Genomic DNA, 21,615 nt, shown 5'->3' on the forward strand with positions numbered 1-21,615 from the left:
TTTAGGTCCCGCTCCTCCTCCAGGTGGGCTAGCACGGTAGCCCAAAGAAAGCCTTGCTCTTGCCCATGTGGTACAGGTTGCTCTCGATCTCCAGGGCCTTGATCTAGAAGAGGAGAGCTGGCCGCTGACCGCATGCCACCCCAGCCACCACGGAGTCCTAGAGAAAGACCAAGGCCCTGGATCGCTCTTAATGCTCTGCGCATAGACTTCTCCTGGTGCAGGGAAAGTGGGGTGGAGGGATGCCAGGAAGTGGGCACGTGGGGGCCAGCACGGGACTGGTAAGGAGTCAGACTTGAAGAGAAACACAGAACCTGGGCCCTGAAGGGATTTTACCTGCTGGCGTCTCGGTCCCTGTGCATTTCTAACAAAGGTGGCAGTGGATATCGGGGCTCTGGTACATTGCTGCTGCTGCTAAGTCGCTTCAGTCATGTCCGATTCTGTGTGACCCCAGAGACGGCAGCCCACCAGGCTCCCCCGTCCCTGGGATTCTCCAGGCAAGAACACTGGAGTGGGTTGCCATTGCCTTCTCCAATGCATGAAAATGAAAAGTGAAAAGTGAAAGTGAAGTCGCTCAGTCGTCTGACTCCTAGCGACCCCATGGACTGCAGCCTACCAGGCTCCTCCATCCATGGGATTTTCCAGGCAAGAGTACTGGAGTGGGTTGCCATTGCCTTCAGTAATTAGAGAAAGTGTTTCTTTAAACAAGTAGTTTAAAGTCAGGAGGGGCTTCAACATACTTAGGAAGCTAAGGAGCAAAGCAGGGGAAGCCAAGAAAGCGGGGCCAGGTGCAGGATGGCACGCAAGGGCCACAAGTGGCTTGGGAGCAGTGCTGTGACAGGGCAAGTCTCTCGTCAACAACTGTCATTGACGAGGAGGCTGGGCCCAGACTGGGTATAACCCAGCATCCGAGTGTAACCAGTTGTTAGATACTCTGCGCAAGCAACACAATTTGCTGAGAAGAACCAGCTTTCGTCTAAGCAAGGCCCTACACAGACTGAGGACACCCCCATTCAATTAAGTCCATGCCCTGGGATCCAGCCACTGGAGGCTGTGCACCAGGCGGTGTGAACATGAGCTCATAGGTTGCCTTGGCCAAAGCTCGATGGCGAAGTCAGCCTGCAGGGACAACCGGGGCGGGTGGCGGTGGGGCGTGGGGGATGGGTCAGACACAGGGAGCCTTTAAGCGCTCATTTCCTTTACCCCAACAATGTCATCTGCAGGGCCCACCCCCAGAAAAACAGCCTCAAAGATGAGGGAAAAACTTCATAGACAAATATGTTCACTGCCGTCTTATTTAAAATGAAGGAAGTTGCAAGAGCCTAAATTCCAACAGTATGGGCAGAGCGAACTTAGACATTTGCAAAGTGTTAGCCATTCACTTGTGTTCAAGTCTTTGTGAAGCCATGGACTGTAGCTCGCCAGACTCCTCTGTCCATGAAATTCTCCAGGCAAGAATACTGGAGTGGGTTGCCATTCCCTTCTCCAGGAAGTCTTCCCGACCCAGGGATATGAACTCGGGTCTCCCGCATTACGGGCAGACTATTTAGGGTCTGGCCACCAGGCAAAGACCTTTTTAAAATATAGGGATGAACTAAAGTATGCACAGAAGAAATGACAAGATTCTTGAGGTTTGCTTCTAAAAACATAGCTTCACTGTAGGGAGATGTCCAATAATCTTACTGGGGGAATTCTTTTACTTCTCTAAGTTTTACCCCATTTTCTGAACCTGAACTGTTAGTTGTAGTGTTTTCATAATGAAATATACAGCTTCTTTAATTATCAGGTTAAAGAATGGTTGGGCATAACACATCTGCTCTCTTTCAAAAACAATGTCCCTATCTTTGGAGGGAGGGAGGTCTCTGCCCAGACTCAGCGGTCATCACCGGTATGAGGTCCAGGATAGCACCCTTTGAAAAAGAACAGGTTGATGTGAACTTCCAGGCATTTCTGAGAGATGGGAGCGGGATCTTAAAGATGCCCAGCACCAAGGCATGAGAGAAACGTGAAATTGTCAACAGAGGCTCTGCCTGGAGGCAGTCAGGTCCTGGGTGGTGGGCATGTGTGTGCAGCACACATCCCGGCCACCTCTCCCCACAGGGGACGGGACAGCAGGTGGGGACAGACAGTGGCATGGTCTGGGCTCCCACGGGGGTGGGTACACTGTGCTGGACCCAGGGTGAGCTGAGTTACAGAAACACCACATGCTGGCTTCACTTCCTCCTGGAACAGGACACCCTGCGTTCTCCCGACCAATCAGCTCAACATGGATCAGGGAGGAGGCTCAAGGCACCCAGAGGGCCCACCCAGGATGGCTTCCCAGGCAGGGCATCAGCCACTCTCCTGGTCCTTGGGCCCAGCTTCCTTTGTTCTCCATTGGGGTGACGGGCACCTGCTCTCAGAGGTGCAGTGAGGTCCTGATTAGGACCCAGGTGACAGTGCTGACACAGCGATGGCCCAGCCCAGGCTCCACAGGGGAGAATTTCCCCACAGGAAAGAGGAACAGGGAGTGGGACCCAGCGAAGACTGGGATCGGGAAGCAGCGCTCCTGGAGGTCCTTGTGTGTACTGCACTCCCTGTTGCTGCACATACATAACATACGTGCAGAGTACTGAGAAAGGAGCCCGATGGACCAGGGGAAGCACTGGCATCGCGCTGGGGCCCTTCACCCTGACATCCCTGCAAGATGCAGCAGGAGGAGGTGATTCGTGTTTGTCTCCAGCTGGGGAAGTGGGCGGTGCACTTGCTGTCCTGTGTGGGGTGCTGGGACCCAGAACAGCGTGAGGAGAGTCGTGTCTGTTGGTCTGGGCAGAGGGCACGTGTGCATCAGGAATCGCTCAGTCTGGAGCCTCTCTACCTGAGATTTCCCCCAGGGTTCGGGTCCCTGTTACTCATTCATCTTCCTCATCCTTCAGCCTGAACTATTAGTCCAAGGATACTGTCCCCAGGCCCAAGTTATTCAGTCTCTTGGGAACTTGACACTGGGATTCCAGGTGTTTGGACCTAAGCCCCCTGCTCATGGGACCTCAGGGGACAGACTGTGGGATCATGGAGGGGGACATGTCCTGCTTCCTGTCCTCCCTGAACTGTGCACGTTTGGGCTTCTTTCTGTCCTCTGACCTGACTTCTTCCCTCTCAGTGCACCCTCTTCTGCGCTCACTTAGCCAGACACAGTTTCTGTTGCTCAGAACCACAAGGATCTCACCTGACACGGGTCACCGTGGAATTGCATCAGCCGCACAATCAGCTCACTGGAGTCCAGCTCTAAGGGTTCAGGGGGAGATGGGGGTGGACACAGAATGGTTCTGTACCCAGTGCCTGAAACCCTGCCCAGAGAAGTCTGGGCAGGATGGGAATTCCCCCGGAACTGAAGAAGAACCGATGAAGGAATGAACCCACATTTCTGAAGGTCAGGCAGGCGATGGCCATGACTGCTGACATCTTCAAGGAGGAATGAGAGGACCGGTTGAAGCCTCAGGGAAACACGGGCTGAGAGGGAGACCCAGGCACTGAGGAAAGTCTTCCGAGGGAGGTTTGGACAAAAGCATGGAGACGGCTCTGCAGCACGTGGGGAGGGACTTAGGAGATGTCCTGGGATCATTTCCAGGTCCCGGGTCTCTGGCTGCCTATCCTGGGCTCCAGGTGTGGGATCCTGTTAGGTGCTTCCATGCTCCACACATGGAAACACAGAGAGTTGGTGCCCTGTGGAGCAGGCCCATGGGGGTGAGAGCTACACCCAGATGCTGCCCTCTCCTCCCTGGAGAGGAGGAGCCTGAGGCATCCCATTATAGCTCCTCAGAAGGCTGTAGCAGGTGCAATCCCAGATGGGTGACCAGGTCAGAACATGGCCTTGGATGGACTTTCCCTCCTTCCTGCCTACTTCCCCCAGCCCCTCAGTCCTGCTCCTGGGGATGGAGTGAGCCTGGCATCCAGCTCTGCTCTTGGGGGACCACAGGCTCCAGCAGGTTAGGCTGCAGGGAGGCTTTGAGTGTCTGTGCTCAGAGTCATCGGCAGCCGTGGAGGAGGGGAAGCAGGTAGGGGTAAGACCAATATTCTTAAGAGTCATTCCAGCCCCATGTGGGCAATAGACAGGTGAGGCGGGGCAGTGCCCCCACATAAGCACAGGAAAACTGTTCTGGAAGTTCCTGCAGGAGTCCTGGTGAAACGTGAAGGCCGCCTGGATGAGGTGTGCGCTCTCTCTCCCCCCTCTGTTTACGGCTGACCCCTCCTCACACCTGCACACAAGCCCTCGGCTCTCAATCACCCTTGGGTGCCCCGTGTTCATCCTTGTCCCCAGGGCTGGAGGAGGAGCATCCCCGTGCTCAGCCCAAGTCAGACGACATGGGCGCCCCCGTGTGTCCCATGGGCCTGGGGGCTCCAGGGTCTGAGGGAAATGACTTTATGTGAGCCCAGCGGGCAGGCAGGAGGAGCCATGGAGGACGTGCACCCTGAGACCCTGGGTAACAGGCTCCTGGGGAAGGAGGTCAGGCATCTGGAGCCCAGCTGAGCTCATCAGTCAATGCAAGGAAGCCTCAGTAAATCAGTTCATATTTATTGAACTAAAGTCTGTAGAACACAATGTGGAGAGAGGCAGATGGTCCTAGAATATCTTATTCTGCTTCATCCCCAACTGAGGAGGAAATTGAGAGTCAGAGAGGCCTTGTCTGTTGACCCCAGGCTGGTTGATCTCCTTGACACACTGCATAGTTCCTTGACCTGTTGATGCCTTCTGCTTTCATCTTTCTTTCTGTTTTCCCAAATCAACTCCTGTTCCTACACAACACTGGGAATTTCATGGGAATTTCATCGGTCTCTTGGTGCACCCTGAACTCAAAGGGCACCTGGATGCTTGCCAGATGCTCCACCCACTGCGTTGCCACACCCCTGCTGCCACCACCACCATCACCACCACGGTCATCAGGAAGCCACTGCCTGAAGCTCTACACAGACTGGTCTTCAGAGAAGATGTACAGATGGCTAGCCAGAATATGTAAAGAGGCTGAACACTGGTGATTATTCAGTTCAGTTCAGTTCAGTTGCTCAGTCACGTCCGACTCTTCACAACCCCGTGGACCACAGCACTCCAGGCCTCCCTGTCCATCACCACCTCCTGGAGTCTACTCAAACTCCTCTCCATTGAGTCAGTGATGCCATCCAACCAGCTCATCCTCTGTGTATGCTAATCAAAACTACAATAAGGGATCACCCCCTACCAATCAGAATGGGCATCAAGTAAAAGTCTACAATCAATATTAGAGATGATGTGGAGAAAAGGCAAGCCTCCTACACTGTTGCTGAGAATATAAATTGGGTGTGGCCCTATGGAAAACAGTAAAGAAGTTCCTTAAAAACTAAAAATTGAGTCATCATGTGATCCAGCTATCCCATTCAGGGCATATATTTGAAAAAGAAAAAGTTCCAATTCGAAAAGATACACGCACCCCATGTTCACAGCAGCACTATTCACAATAGCCAAAGCATGGAAGCAACCCAGATGCTGTCAGCAGATGCAGGGATAGAGACAATGTGGTCCATACACACGGTGGAAAATCACTCAGCCATAAAAAGGATGGAAGAATGCCTTTTGTAGTGACATGCATGGATCTAGAGGTGATCATGCTCAGTGAAGTAAGTCTGGCAGAAAAGACAGATGTGTAATATCACTTGCATGGGAATCTAAGAAGGAGTCTAGGTGGTTCCCTGGTGCTCTAGGGGCTAGAATTTGGTGGGTTTGCCGCTATGGCCATGTTTATCCCACGTCAGGGATCTGAGATCCCACAAACTGCTTGGCATGGCCAAAAACAAAGAGTCCAAATGAACTTATGAACAAACCAAAACTGACTCATAGTCATAGAAAACATAACTTGCTACTAAAGAGGGAGAGAGGGGTAAACTAGGAGTATGGCATTAACAGATGCACACTACCATACATAAAATAGATTAAAAAACAAGGACTTTATGTATAGCACAGGGAATAATAGCCAGTATCTTATAATAATCTGTAATGAAAAAATTAAAAAGAATATAGATATATACATAGACTATGTATAACTGAATCACTTCGATGTTCACCTGAACTAACAGAATATTGTAAATCAACTCTACTTCAATTAAAGAAACAAGCAGACAAAAGAACTCACAGCCTAATTAAGATAAAATGCTGGGTTCAAAGGCGAGTTGTTGGAGATGTCGGGCTAGAGGCCACCACCAGGGGGAGACTCTTCTTGCTGGGGCATCAGACCCCGGGAAGGGCGAGAGAGCAGCCCCTGCTACTTCTCCTGGATCCCAACAGTCCTGCCTCTCTGACTATCCCTCATTTTCAGTCCTTTTGTATTTCTGTGTCTCGTTGCTAGTTCCCCTGCTGCTGCTGTTAAGTCACTTCAGTCGTGTCCGACTCTGTGCGACCCCATAGACGGCAGCCTGCCAGGCTCCCCCATCCCTGGGATTCTCCAGGCAAGAACACTGAGCGGGTTGCCATTTCCTTTCCAATGCATGAAAGTGAAAAGTGAAAGTGAAGTCGCTCAGTCATGTCCCTCTCTTGGAGACCACGTGGACTGCAGCCCCCCAGGCTCCTCTGCCCATGGGATTCTCCAGGCAAGAGTACTGGAGTGGGGTGCCATAGCCTTCCCCTGCCTCTCCCTTTATTCTGCACCCAGGGTCGTCTTTAGTTCAAAGTAAGTGGTTTCTGAAGGGAAGGGAGTTAGGGGGAGAATGGATGCATGTATGTGAATGGCTGCGTCCCTGCACTGTTCACCTGGAACTATCACAGCACTGTTAATCGACTATTCCCCAATACAAATTGAAAGTTCATAGTGTGAAAAAAATAAGAGGTTTCTCCCTCAGTCCCTGCCCATTCTCCAGACCCCTTCCTCCCTTAATCCAGGCTCCTTCTCTCTCCCCATCTATGACCTACATTCACCCCTCCCCTCCTGTGCTCAGCTGCAGAAACGCCAGTTTCCTAACCCTCAGCTCCAACAAGTTTGTCTCACTCTCCTTTTTTCCCTGAGAATGTGTCTCCGCACCTGGACCCTGAATGTGTCCCTGGACCCTCACTCTCTGGGGGTGGTGGAGTGGGCTCCTCTTGAGACGCCTGTAGATCTGGGTGAGCTCCTCCAGCTTCCTCTCCAGCTCGCTGGCCCACTGCCGCAGGGTTTCAGCCCATGCTGCCTTTGCACCATCGTGCAGGTGCTTTGACTCCTTCACCAGGAAGCCCACATCCACCAGGAGGAAGAGCCCTGCGGTGGCCGCCCCCGCGATCCGGGCTCCTTTGGTAACAGCCAAAGCCGTGCCTTTGAAACCTGCCTCTACCTGCTGGATGGCTGGGGCTGCGATTCTCCCAGGGCTCAGGTGGACGTTTGCACTGACTTCAGAGTCAGGGTCGGCTTCACCTGTCTCCATGGCATGGATAATTATTTCAAGGTGTTTCTCGGCTTTTGCCAATTTCTCTGTTGTGGGAACAATTTGGGGGTTGCTCTTGAGTACCTCTAGGAGCACCTTCCACTTCTTGACACCAATTGCCATCAATTGACTGGCTTTGTTTTCTGCTGATGACCTACTCACATGTTCCACGATGCTGGTGGACACAGCAGTCACAGCAGCCGCTGCTCCCAGCCCTATTCCAGTGGCTGAGAGTGCCACACTGGCCCCCGCTGTCACGGGTGCCAGAGCCAGGCCAAGGATGGTCAGGGCGCCAGATAAAGCGCCGGTGCTGTGGGCCACCACATTGGAGATGGTACAGTCCCTGTGGACTTTTCCAACACTGTCTGCAAGCTCCAGGAGCTTGTGTTTGAGCTCCGCCAGCGGCTGTGTCACCCGAGGAAACTTCTTCAGAAACCTCTTCCTATCCAGCTGCTCTTCTGGGAGTGTTTCTTGCTCCTTCCCAGCCAAGTCTCTTTTCATTTATTCAGATATTCGTGTAGAGCATTCACATCTTCCCTGTAACAATGAAGGTCAAGGGGTTAGAAAGGCAGATGCTTGTCTGTAAAATAGGTTCAAAAACGTCTGTTCTGCATAAATACAGAGAGAGTGCCTTGAATCAATTAGAACAGTAATTTACAAAAGTAAAATTTCCTCTTTCAACATTAAACACAGGTTTTATACCTTGTAGATGCTCCATATACTTCTTCAATCCTCTAACAGATAAACAAAAGTCACCTTAGGATACGCGTAACTTAGGAGAGATACTTGATGGAATTCCCTGGTGGTCCAGAGGTTATGACTCTGCACTCCCACTGCCTCAGGCATGACTCAGTCCCTGGTCAGGGACCAAGGATCCCACGAGCCATGTGGCTCAGCCAAAAAAAAAAAAAAAAAAAAACAACAACACATTTGGTAGGGATGTCTCAGAGGCAGGGCGTCACCAGCACTTCGAAAGAGTTGGTGAGTGGGAACTCCACAGAGAAACAAAGAGAAGAGGGATCAGAGCAGAAAGCCTGCATTCAAGGGCCTCGGTGTGTAGTGAGGGGTCAACCTGATCTTTTCCCTTGGCTACTGGGAAGTGGTCCCTAAGCCCCTAGAATATTCTGGTTGATACGAGTGTCCTTGTCTCCCTGGGCCTCTTGGCCACTGTTCAGTCTGACAAGGAGACATGTGATGGGGCCTCTGGAGGAGCTGGACTCTAGGACATTAGTCTGACCTCAGGGAGGCGCTGGAGACCACAAGTCAGGATAAGTTTTTTTTATAGGTGAGTGTCCCTGGCGGGCAGTGTTCCGTGTTCCCTGCCATACACCGAGTTCCAGAACAGTAACACATCCTGGAGACAATCGCAGCTTCGGGTGTGAAATCCGCCCAGACTCTGCCCTGTGACTGATGGAAACCCACAGGCTTCCTGTAATACACTGGGATCAGGATGGTTCTCAGTGAGTCCTGTCTGCTCTATAGAGAATTCTCAAACCTGAAGGTGGTTTTGGGGATCCCCTAAATTTGCCATTGGTTCACATGAAAGCATAGTTCTGGGCACTGTGCCCTCATCCTTTGCAGACTGGCTGTCTCTGTGACTTAGAATTTGTAGGAAAAAAAAAAGCCCGCAGTCAGAACTAGAAGGCACCTTAACAGTCCTTTAGTCTGCCACCTGCTGTCTTCTAAGGCTTGCGTCCTTGGCCTTCCCAGCAGCAGGTCTTTGAGTCCATCCACTGCCCCAGCTGCCTGGAGATCAGGAGATGTGTTGCTGGTTCCTCTTGGACTCTCCAGCCCACCTCACTGACTCCTGACCCGCACTCAGCACCCCTGGCCTCTCGGGTACCACACGTTAATTTGTGACCGCCTCATGAGCCTGCACCCCAAGGATGCATAGTCCATCAGGTTGAATTACTATTCCCACTGGACACATGCAAACCTGAAACTCTAACACTTAAGCCCAGAACCCAGGAGCTGGGCAGCGCTAGATCCAGGGTCTAGCCCTTGTGGAACTTTGTGGATCCTCCAAAGGTTCGAGACTTGAGGAAACGCCCATCTGAATGGCTGAGCCTGAGGAGACCAGCACTTGCACAGCGGGTGGAGGAAGTGCTTTCCTCATCAGTGGGGAAGCTCTTGGCTCCTCAGAATCCCTCAAATGACACACGATCACAGCCACTTACTGTGATCCTGGAGGGCTCACTGAGCCACATGGCCTTCCACTGTCAGGGAGGCTCCATGGAGATTAGAAGAGGGTCCCAGATGGAGTGAGAACCCAGGTTCCAGGCAGGGTGTGCAGACAGGGTCACCCAGGGCCCTCTAGTCCAGCATGAGGGGATCCCATCAGGAAGGGAAGAAATGTCCCCCCCTCCCACTCAGGGGACCTCTGCTAGGGTCACAGCCCCTTCAGAACCATGTCCTCGGGGCCCACTCTCCACACTCTAGTCTGGCCCTGCTGCCCAAGCCTGCCTACTCGTCGTCCATCCTGGACCCTCTGCTCCACCCTGACCCTGGGTCTGACCCTGGTGCAGGCCTCCCTGGGCCCTTGGATGAGATGAGTGCACTTGGTTCCCCACCTCTGACCCTGTAGTTCACTCTGAGGCCATCACCATAGTCCATCAGATTGAATTTACTATTCCCATTGAAGTGAAGTGAAGTGAAGTCGCTCAGTCGTGTCCAACTCTTTGTGACCCAATAGACTGTAGCCCACCAGGCTCCTTGGTCCTTGGGATTTTCCAGGCATGAATAGCGGAGTGGGTTGCCATTTCTTTCTCCAGGGGATCTTCCCGACCCAGGGGATCAAACCCAGGTCTCCCGCATTGTAGGCAGACGCTTTACCGTCTGAGCCACCAGGGAAGCCACGCAAATCTGAAACTCTAACACATAAGCCCAGAGCCGAGGAGCCGGGCAGGCTAGATCCAGGATCCCACCAGCTCCGCCCAGTTCCAATCTCCAGCTCTCTGCTTTATGGGCCACCAGGATCCTGCAGGCTTGGTGCAGTTCCCAAGATGGGGACTAGAAAGGCTTTATCTAGGCAGAAGCCCGAGTAATACAAACGATGGCGTCAGGATTTCCTGACTTGCCCCAAAGGAAATTCTGCTTGGTTCTCATCACCAGAGAGAAAATTCTTCCCAACAAGCTTTTTAAATGTTAATATTGATTGAGTACCTACTCTGTGTCAGTCATTATGGGAAGATCGTTGCATGAATGATCTCAGTATCCTAACAATAAAACTGAACAGATGAGGAAGCTAAGGCAGAGAATAGCTCGGTAATTTGTCCAAGGTCACATAACCTGCCTCTTCCTTGCAGGTTTCATCTTTTCTCAACCTGAGGTTGTTCAATGCCAGCAAATGACATGGAAGGAACATTCCTCATGAGATGTTGAGAAGGAACATCCTCAACCCCCACCATAGGGTCCTGCTTCGAGGAGGTGTGCCTGCTAGTAAAAATCTAGTCTGGTGCTGCGGAGTGTGGGTGACCTTCCTGACTCACCAATACAGCTGTACAGGTTACCTGGACAAACCAGCATTAGCCTTAATTTTCTTCAGGAATTCAGTCAGCAGGAGAAGCAGTTCCTCTCTGCTCAGTATGTTCCAGAGACACTCAGCAACATCCTCAAAAAAGATCTCAATATCTAGATGAAAGGAAAGGGAATGAGGTTAGAAGAGTTTGTGAAGAGAAAAAGGGAAAGTGTTAGTCGCTGAGTCTTATTTGACTCTTTGTGACCCCGTGGGCTGTAGCCGGCTCCTCTGTCCATGGGGTTCTTCAAGCAAGGATACTGGAGTGAGTAGCTATTGCCTCCTCCAGGGGATCTTCCCAACCTAGGGATAAAATCCAGATCTCCCACATTGCTGGCAGATTCTTTACTGTCTGAGTCACTGGGAAAGCGCAGAAGATTTTGTGGTGGATCATAAATGGTATTGGGTAGCTTTTTTTTTTTTTTTAACCCTGTGTAACCTGGGGGAGGGCTCACAGATTTTGACAATTCACTCTAGAACAGGTATCTAGATCACCATGGCAACAGAAGTTGAAGAGAGCTACTTGAGTTTTTTAATTTGGTGGACCCAAAGTGTTGAAACTCCAGTCGGATGTTGCTGTACCAATTCTGAAAGACCACCAGGTTCCAACAAAGTCCAAGCATGTGGTGTAAACCCAGTGGACGCATATATCCGCTCTGGCACTCACAGTATAAAACCACTTCTACCTTATACTCCTAGCTGAGATGTGGCTGGGATAGTAGAAGCTGCTGGAGAGATTGTATCTGCTTTCAAGAAAGGTGATATTCACTACCAGGACGGTCTCTGGGGGCTACACCGAGTTTGCTCTGGGAGCCCTTCACACTGTTTACACACTTCCCCAAAAAGCAGGACTTTAAACAAGAAGCTGCCATCAGCATCTCATGTTTTACTGCTTATCGAGCTCTGCTCCACAGTGTCTGTCTGAAAGCTGGAGAAAGTGTTCTGGGGCAGGTGGAGGAGCTGGAAGAGCAGCATGCCACATGGTTAGAGCTTATGGCTTAAAGATTTTGGGCACAGCTACTACTGAGGAAGGACAAAAGATTGTTTTGCAAAATGGAGCCCACAAAGTGTTTCATCCCAAAGAAGCTAATAATATTGATAAAACTAAGAAATCTGTTGGTAAAGAAAGAGGTGATGTGATTATTGAAATGTTTGCTAATGTCAAACTTAGCGAAGATTTAAATTTTTTGTCACATGGAGGACGAGTAATAGTTGTTGGCCGCAGAGGTCCTGTTGAAATAAACCCACAGGATCCGTAACAAAGGAATCTAGCATAAGAGGAGTAGCTCTCCCTTCATCCTCCAAGGAGGAATTCCAGCAGTTTGCAGCAGCCCTCCAAACCGGAATGAATTGGTTAGTTGAGACTAGTAATAGGTCCCCGATATTCACTGGAGAAGGTGGCCAGGGCTCATGAAGATATCATTCACAGCAGTGGGGCCACAGGAAAAATGATTCTTCTCTTAAAATCATTAATCCCTCCATTGATTTCCTGTGTAATTAAGAGGTTTCTTACCTTAGTTTTATGTACACTGCATTTGTTCTGCTTAGCAATCGTTTGATTCAGTGAGTTTCTTCTATTTAATAAAATATTTATCTTAGGATTCATAGGCGTTGGAGTGCAGTTTATTTTATAGCTGGGAATATTCTTATGCCTTCTACCTCTCATCAAGGAATAGTGGGAAATAGGATGTTAGTGGTCACTTGGCTTTGGAGGACATTACAGAAATTCCTAACCAATGCTTATCATGAATTCCATACCTTTGCCTAAAACATGCTAATTCAAAATAGGACTCTTGATTCCCAAGCCTACTTCTCTTTACAAAGGTTCTTTAGTCTCTGAATAGCCCAGAACCATACTGGACTCTGACGATTCTCTGAACTAAATGAGACCCTTTTCTAAACTAATCTCATAAAGATCTACAGGTGTCTCAGAAGGACAAGATAAACCGTGTCCAGAGAAATCTGTTAGTTTTCCAATATTCCCCAGCATTTTATGCTATTCACTAGGTTAGTCACTGACTACCAATGATCCATGTACTCTCTGAGGACATCAGCCTTCTCTCTGGTGTAATATGATACTAGGTATGTAGTTGGGCTTCCCAGGAGGCGCTGGTGGTACAGATTCTGCCTGCCAGTGCAGGGGATGTAGGAGATGTGGGCTTGACCCCTGGGTCAGGAAGATCCCCTGGAGAAGGGCGTGGCAACCCACTCCAGTATTCATGCCTGGAGAATCCCAAGGACAGAGGGGCCTGGCGGGCTACATACAGTACATAGGGCTGCAGAGAGTCGCACAGGACAAAGTGACTTAGCACATCAGGTGCATGGTTTCCACATATATAGGCACTGATTGGTTCAACTTGTTTCTAGCCACATGAAGGCTTTCAAGTTACAAATGGCACGTGCCACAGCCTTCTCCAACTATTACCTGGGCCCTACTATATCAAAGATCCTCAATATGAGGGTAAGCAGAACATGCTGCCTCAACAATTTAGGGTCTGTGTCCCTGGCCAGCTCAAAGCAGTCTGAACAGAATTGCCACCCTTTTCCCCTAGTAGCCATATTCTCCTAAATGAAAAGGGGGAAATAAAGGATTACAGTCAGGGAGGAAGGACAGGGGTCCCCACGTGGCAGGAGGAAATAAACTGCTAGTGGCAGACGTTTCCCCCTTATCTACATGAGATTGAAAGGCTCCTGTAATCCTGTGTTGCCATGATGACATCTGGTGCCCCCTGAACTTAACTTTTTCTCAGACTTTGAGCTAACCAATGTGTATTTCTCACGGAAATGTTTTTCTTAAGCTGTGTTATGAAACTATTCATTTGCTTGGAAATCTGCCTTTCTTTGATTCATGTCAATTGTTTTATGGCCAGAGGTGAGTCCCCTTGTGCCATTCTATCTCAAAATGCATGTTGTGGGAGAGGAGCCCAGTACAGCACTCTCTGTCTGAGGCATTTCTTTTATCCGATCAGCAGCTTGCTATCAGGCATATAATGCCTTGCAAAAAAACTAGCAAGGGGGCACTCTCTCTGTCCCCTTCTGAAGTCCTTGTTAGAAGCTTTCTCTACCCCATTTACACTTTAATAAAAATTCTACTACAAAAAAGCTCTGAGTGATCCAGCCTTGTCCCTGGCTCCAGGTTGAAGTCTTCTCTTTGGAGGCCAAGGATACCAAATTCGCTCACAACTCATGGAAGTAACCTTTCAGAATTGCATCTGTGTGTGACGGGGATCATATATTTTTATTTAAATTAATAAACAAAGTTTATGCCTTAAGAATGATCTGCTTTTGTTATCATAATATGATAACTGCAACAAATTCTAGAGCAAAATTTTTTAAAAATGCTATTTAGTATAAATTGTTGAAATTCATCTTCCTGAGTAGTGATCACCCGGGCACTGTTGGTAGAGGCACCGGGGGTTATGGATAGAACTGCTTTTCCCACCATTACCCTCCAATTCATATGCTGAAGCTTTAACCCCTAGTGACTGTATTTGAAGACTGGGCCTTTAAAGAGGCAATTGAGGTAAAATGAAGTCATAAGTGTGAGCCCCTAGTCTAATAAGAGTGTTGTTTTTATTAGAAAAGAAGACACCAGATTCTCTCTCTTCCTGCCCCCTCCTCCAGAGGAAAGGCCATGTGAAGACACAGTTAGAGGGCAGCTGGGAATTGCAAGCCAGGCGGAGAGGTCTCACCAGAAACCGCCACTACCTTGATGATCTTGGGCTTCCAACCCCCCAGAGTCATTATCTAATCCTGGGATTTAGATGTCTTCAGGAATGTACAATTTTAATTTTTAGAAAGAGAACGAGGGCTTTCTAGGGTGTTACAGTGGTAAAGAATTCGCCTGCCAATGCAGGAGACACAGGAGTCGTGGGTTCGATCCCCGGGTTGGGAAGATCACCTGGAATAGGAGATGGTAACCCGCTCCCAGTATTCTTACCTGGAAAATCCCAAGAACAGAGGAGTCTGGCGGGCTACAGTCCATGAGGTCGCAAAGAACTGAACACGACTGAACCAATGAGCACGAGCCCACACTCACAGAGAAAGAATCCAGGCGTGTGTGATTTGTGAGTTTCTGCTCCCAGCAGAGACTGGCAGCACCCTGCACATGTGTGCTCCATGTTTTGGCAGTGAACCAAGAGAATATTCACATGAAATGGGGTAAAGAATGTAATGAAAATAACTAACCTCGGATCAGTACAGGGCAAGATCACTGCTCAAATGAGTGACCAAAATCCCTGTGTGACTTCAGGGATCTAGAGGTTACGGAACTGAAGGTAAGACATAGGCAACTAGGATATATATATATGGGAGGGGCTGGGACACGATGTAAGATGTTCCTGGTACATGAACACACAGAGGCATTATTCTTATTTCACAGAAGAAGAACGTGAGACTCAGACAGGAGAAGGGACAGCCCAAGGCCAGTGAGCAGAAAGCTCAGAGGTAGAACCCAAAGTCAAGTGTCAGACACTTCTTGGACATGACTTTGAATCCCCCTTAATTTAAACTCCTGTGATTTCTTCATTCTGCGACATAGGGATTTTTCCAACTAAATTTTGGTGGTGAGTACGCTGCAGCTGGAGGAGAGCATGGCAACCCACTCCAATATTCTTCCCTGGAGAATCCCATGGACAGAGGGGCCGGGTGGGCTGCAGTCCATGGGGGTTGCAAAGAGTCAAAACGATTGAGCATCTAAGCAGAGACTACAGCAGCACACTGCAGCATACACAGAAGTAGAAGCACAGCGTTGTTCACAAGAAACTTCTAGAACATGATAAACCAATGTTACCTAATTTTAAGAAAGGGTTTAGGACCACCCACCATTGAGTAAGACCACTATGTGAGAGGATCCTAACCAGAGACACTCAGAATGGGCAGGGGAGGGGATCCACCAGCTAGAGAAGGGGTGGAACCAGATGTGACCTTGTGAACAACCCTATCACCCCTCCCCTCCAGGTGGTAGGTGGCAAAGGCAGACTAGGGTTCAGTTCACTGTCCGCTGACTCTTGCAGAGTAGCTGGGCAGGCGGCAGGGTGAGAGCTGAAGGAATGATGTCTGTGGTGGTGCCCCAGGCTCTGGGAGCAGGAGGAGGCTCAGGCAAAGGGAGATGGCAGGAGGAGCTCCAGGGATGCTGGGGGTCCCCCTTGCTGCCCTGCCTGGCCTTGGGGACTCCCTCTGCTCTCCCCCTCCCCATGGGCTGTCCTGGCCTCACTTCTGAGTCACTTGCGAGAGGGCAGTGGGGGAGGAAGTGATCACCTTGAAAGTGGCTCCCCAAGGAGAGGACTGGGAAAGAGGATCTGTGGACACACCCTCATTGGGGGAATTATACGTGACCCCTCTGGGGAGCTCCAGGATACATACACATCCCCTTCTTGGTTCTTGATTCCTCTGCATGTTAACTCTGCCTGGAGCCACCACCCTCAATTCTAGGTCACAAGTAGGAACTGCCCAGAGAAGAGGCAGCCGATTGCCTGGGGGGGTAGATGTTAAAGCTCGTTGGTGGCAGCAGCAGGGTTTCACAGATGTCCCTTCAGCTCTTTATCTGAATCAGGCTTGAAGGAGGTCTGGCTTCACCCTTGGGGATGAGAAAACGTGTGGTAGGCTCCATCACCAGTGAGCAGTGGCTGCAGAGAGCAGTGGCTGCAGAGAGCAGTGAGGGGCAATGTCTCTGGTGGGTTCCCCTGGGACGGCCAACAGGGCCACAAGGGACTTAACCCAGCATGGTTCTCTGTCTCCTGGGCTCTGCTGGCCACTGGTTAAGGAAAGTCACTCACCTCCCACCAGCTCCTCCAAGTCAGAGTCCTGTTGGGGCACAAGGAGAAGGTAATCAGAGAGGAGACAGCCATCTGTGAAGTCACAGGAGCAATAAAATCAAGAACTGATAGGAAGGAATACTCTGGACATTCCATGAGGTTGGGAACATTTTCTTTATTCTTCGGTAATAACTAATACTGATCCAGAGTTTATGACATGCAGGCTCCTGAAATTCACCAGAACTTCCGTTAGTCCAAGTTTTCATGCTGGTGCCAGAGCCTGGACTTGAACTCAAGCCTTTCTCATCCAAATCCCAGGTTTGTGATGACTATGCTCTACTGCCTTTAAAGTGGGCTTCCCAGGTGACCCAGTGGTAAACAATCTGCCTGCCAAGGCAGAAGATGCAAGAGACTCAGATTGGATACCCGAGTTGAGAACTCAGATCCCCTGGAGGAGGAATTGGAACCCACTCCAGTATTCTTGCCTGGACAGAGGAGCCTGGTGGGCTACAGTCCCCAGTTCACAAAAAGGGACTGAGCTCGCACTCCCTTTAATATAGAAAAATATTTGTTTGTGGATAGCTGTTAGTTGGCAAGTGACTCTTTTTATTCCCAAATGATAACTTCCTTCCTTTGCTTGAGCCTCTGCCTTGATAAAGTTCCTGCTTTATCAGGAACACAGCTCCCACAGCCCACTCCCTCCTTGTTTCTGCAAGAGCCTTTATGCCACAAGGGCCTGGAGTCCGCCCAGCCCTGCCCTGGATGCTCTGAACCTGGATAGGGCCAAGTCCTCTCTACTGTCCTCTGCTGACTGTTGAACTTTAGCTTGTTTCTAATTGTTTATGTAAATAATAGTGTAAGCAACACTCTTCCTATATAAAACTTTGCTTGCATTCTTTTTTTCTATGTCAGATCTTATTATTCCCAAATTAAGTGAAAGGGAATATAGTTCCTCAAGGGCAATGAGGTCCTTGTTTCATCTACTCTGATCTCTAATTCTCTTCGGACTCCTTTCTAGAAAGTTCCATGTGTGTTTCATTGGGAATGGGACTTAATCTTCACCACTCTCTTAGAGGTTTGTACCTTCATCTTGCTTGATGGAAGGAAAACCCAACTAAAATCCAAAAAAGCAAAATGGCTGTCTGGGGAGGCCTTACAAATAGCTGTGAAAAGAAGAGAAGTGAAAAGCAAAGGAGAAAAGGAAAGATATAAGCGTTTGAATGCAGAATTCCAAAGAATAGCAAGAAGAGATAAGAAAGCCTTCTCCAGTGATCAATGCAAAGAAATAGAGGAAAGCAACAGAATGGGAAAGACGAGAGATCTCTTTGAGAAAATTAGAGATACCAAGGGAACATTTCATGCAAAGATGGGCTCGATAAAGGACATAAATGGTATAGACTTAACAGAAGCAGAAGATATTAAGATGAGGTGGCAAGAATACACAGAACTGTACAAAAAAGAGCTTCACAACCCAGATAATCAGGATGGTGTGATCACTCACCTAGAGCCAGACATCCTGGAATGTGAAGTCAAGTGGGCCTTAGAAAGCATCACTACAAACAAAGTTAGTGGAGGTGATGGCATTCCAGTTGAGCTATTTTAAATCCTGAATGATGATGCTGTGAAAGAGCTGCACTCAATATGCCAGCACATTTGGAAAACTCAGCAGTGGGCACAGGACTAGAAAAGGTCAGTTTTCATCCCAGTTCCAAAGAAAGGCAATGCCAAAGAACGCTCAAACTATCGCACAATTGCACTCATCTCACATGCTAGTAAAGTAATGCTCAAAATTCTCGAAGCCATGCTTCAGCAATACATGAACTGCGAACATCCTGATGTTCAAGCTGGTTTTAGAAAAGGCAGAGGAACCAGAGATCAAATTGCCAACATCTGCTGGATCATGGAAAAAGCAAGAGAGTTCCAGAAACACATCTATTTCTGCTTTATTGACTATGCCAAAGCCTTTGACTGTGTGGATCACAAGAAACTGTGGAAAATTCTTCAAGAGATGGGAATACCAGACCACCTGCCCTGCCTCCTGAGAAATCTGTATGCAGGTCAGGAAACAACAGTTAGAACTGGACATGGAACAACAGACTGGTTCCAAATAGGAAAAGGAGTACATCAAGGCTGTATATTGTCACCCTGCTTATTTAACTTCATTGCAGAGTACATCATGAGAAACGCTGGACTGGAAGAAGCACAAGCTGGAATCAAGATTGCTGGGAGAAATATCAATAACCTCAGACATGCAGATGACACCACCCTTATGGCAGAAAGTGAAGAGGAACTAAGAAGCCTCTTGATGAAAGTGAAAGAGGAGTGTGAAAAAGTTGGCTTAAAGCCAACATTCAGAAAACGAAGATCATGGCATCCGGTCCCATCACTTCATGGGAAATAGATGGCGAAACAGTGTCAGACAATTTTGGGGGGGCTCCAAAATCACTGCAGGTGGTGACTGCAGCCATGAAATTAAAAGACGCTTACTCCTTGGAAGGAAAGTTATGATCGACCTAGATAGCTTATTCAAAAGCAAAGCCATTACATTGCCAACTAAGGTCTGTCTAGTCAAGGCTATGGCTTTTTCAGTAGTCATGTATGGATGTGAGAGTTGGACTGTGAAGAAGGTTGAGCACTGAAGAACTGATGCTTTTGAACTGTGGTGTTGGAGAAGACTCTTGAGAGTCCCTTGGACTGCAAGGAGATCCAACCAGTCCATTTTAAAGGAGATCATCCCTGGGATTTCTTTGGAGGGAATGATGCTGAAGCTGAAACTCCAGTACTTTGGCCACCTCATGTGAAGAGTTGACTCATTGGAAAAGACTTTGATGCTGGGAGGGACTGGAGGCAGGGGGAGTAGGGGACGACAGGGGATAAGATGGCTGGATGGCATCACTGACTTGATGGGCATGAATCTGAGTGAACTCTGGGAGTTGATGATGGACAGGGAAGCCTGGTGTGCTGCAATTCATGGGGTCGCAAAGAGTTGGACTTGACTGAGCCACTGAACTGAACTGAACTGAACTGAATGGTCTAGTGGCTTTCCCTACTTTCTTCAATTTAAGTCTGAGTTTGGCAATAAGGAGTTCATGATCTGAGCCACAGTCAGTTCCTGGTCTTGTGTTTGCTGACTATATAGAGCCTCTCCATCTTTGGCTGCAAAGAATAAAATCAATCTGATTTTGGTGTTGACCATCTGGTGACTTCCATGAGTAGAGTCTTCTCTTGTGTTGTTGGAAGAGGGTGTTTGCTATGACTAGTGTGTTCTCTTGGCAAAACTCTATTAGCCTTTGCCCTGCTTCATTCTATACTTCAAGGCCAAATTTGCCTGTTACTCCAGGTGTTTTTTGAGTTCCTACTTTTGCATTCCAGTCCCCTATAATGAAAAGGACATCTTTTTTGAGTGTTAGTTCTAAAAAGTCTTGCAGGTCTTCATAGAACTGTTCAACTTCAGCATCTTCATCCTTAATGGTTGGGGCATATACTTGGATTACTGTGATACTGAATGGTTTGCCTTGGAAACAAACAGATCATTTTGTTGTTTTTGAGACTGAATCCAAGTACTGCGTTTTGGACTCTTTTGTTGACTATGATGGCTACTCCATTTCTTCTGAGGGATTCCTGCCCACAGTAGTAGATAAAATGGTCATCTGAGTTATATTCACCCATTACGGTCCATTTTAGTTCGCTGATTCCTAGAATGTCAACGTTCACTCTTGCCATCTCCTGTTTGACTATTTCCAATTTGCCTTGATTCTTGGACCTGACATTCCAGGTTCCTATGCTCTTTACAGCATCGGACCTTGCTTCTTTCACCAGTCACATCCACAACTGGGTGTTGTTTTTGCTTTGGCTCCATCCCTTCTTTCTTTCTGGAGTTATTTCTCCACTGATCTCCAGTAGCATATTGGGCACCTACTGACCTGGGGAGTTCCTCTTTCAGTATCTTATCATACTGCACCACGGTGGCTGCGTGGGAGCAAGAGGGCTGAGAGGAGCTACTCCAAGTTCAAGGTCAGGAGGGGCTGCCATGAGGAGATAACCCCTTGTCCAAGGTAAGGAACAGGGGCGGTGCTTTGCTGAAGCAGCCATGAAGAGATAGCCCACACCCAAGGTAAGAGAAACCCAAATAAGATAGTAGGTTTGCCAGAGGGCATCAGAGGGCAGACATACTGAAACCATAATCACAGAAAATTAGTCAATCTAATCACATGGACCACAGCCTTGTCTAACTCAATGAAACTAAGCCATGCTTAGTTTGGGGCCACCCAAACTTGGGGTGGGTTGTGGTGGAGAGGTCTGATAGAATGTGGTCCACTGGAGAAGGGAATGGCAAACCACTTCAGTATTCTTGCCTTGAGAACCCCATGAACAATATGAAAATATGAGGTGGAGGGACCCCTTATGGGGTCATGAAACATCCAGCTTCTCAAAGACACAGCACAGTCCCTGCTTAACCTGCAGCGCAGGAATTCCATACGTTTTCCCTGTCTGTCTGGATGAAAAGCTCTTTCTGACAGACAGTATTATCAGATTTCTGAGTGTATTCCCTTTATAGGCATCCCCTGCTTTCCAAAAGATTAGCCTCTGCCAATAAACTGTGATGTGAGACCTAGATTGTCTATGCTCTATGCCATTTTGATTTGCAAAATTTTCATAGAAACCCTGTACATTCAGGTGGTAGGAAACACCTGTATTTCCTCATGTCTCCTGACTCCAGCCAAGATATTATTACATGAGGAGAGGAAGAGAGAATTGTGGGAAAACATGGGACTTATCTAAAATCTGATACATGCCTGACCCTTGATTCAGACATTCCAAAGCCTGGGACAGGCTTCTCCAAAGTCCTCCTGTTTCCCAGAAATACCCTTTCCAGGAAGTGGCTTATCAGAGACTAACAGAGAACGCCCCATATTGTAATCCAGGGCCAAGCGTGGCTGTGGGCCCAGC

General features: G+C 48.7%; 1 protein-coding gene and 2 pseudogenes across 1 annotated transcript in view; 2 read left to right on the forward strand and 1 right to left on the reverse strand.

The window, feature by feature from the left end:
• The window catches only part of LOC138437650 (apolipoprotein L3-like), a 228,711-nt gene that overhangs the window by 119,145 nt on the left and 87,951 nt on the right, over window positions 1-21,615 (forward strand). The gene's annotated exons all lie outside the window — the stretch shown is intronic.
• Window positions 29-11,240, reverse strand: LOC138436383 (apolipoprotein L2-like; annotated as a pseudogene).
• On the forward strand, window positions 11,306-14,105 carry LOC138436384 (zeta-crystallin-like; annotated as a pseudogene).

This window comes from Ovis canadensis, chromosome 3 (genome assembly GCF_042477335.2).
Source record: "Ovis canadensis isolate MfBH-ARS-UI-01 breed Bighorn chromosome 3, ARS-UI_OviCan_v2, whole genome shotgun sequence".
Lineage (NCBI taxonomy): Eukaryota > Metazoa > Chordata > Mammalia > Artiodactyla > Bovidae > Ovis > Ovis canadensis.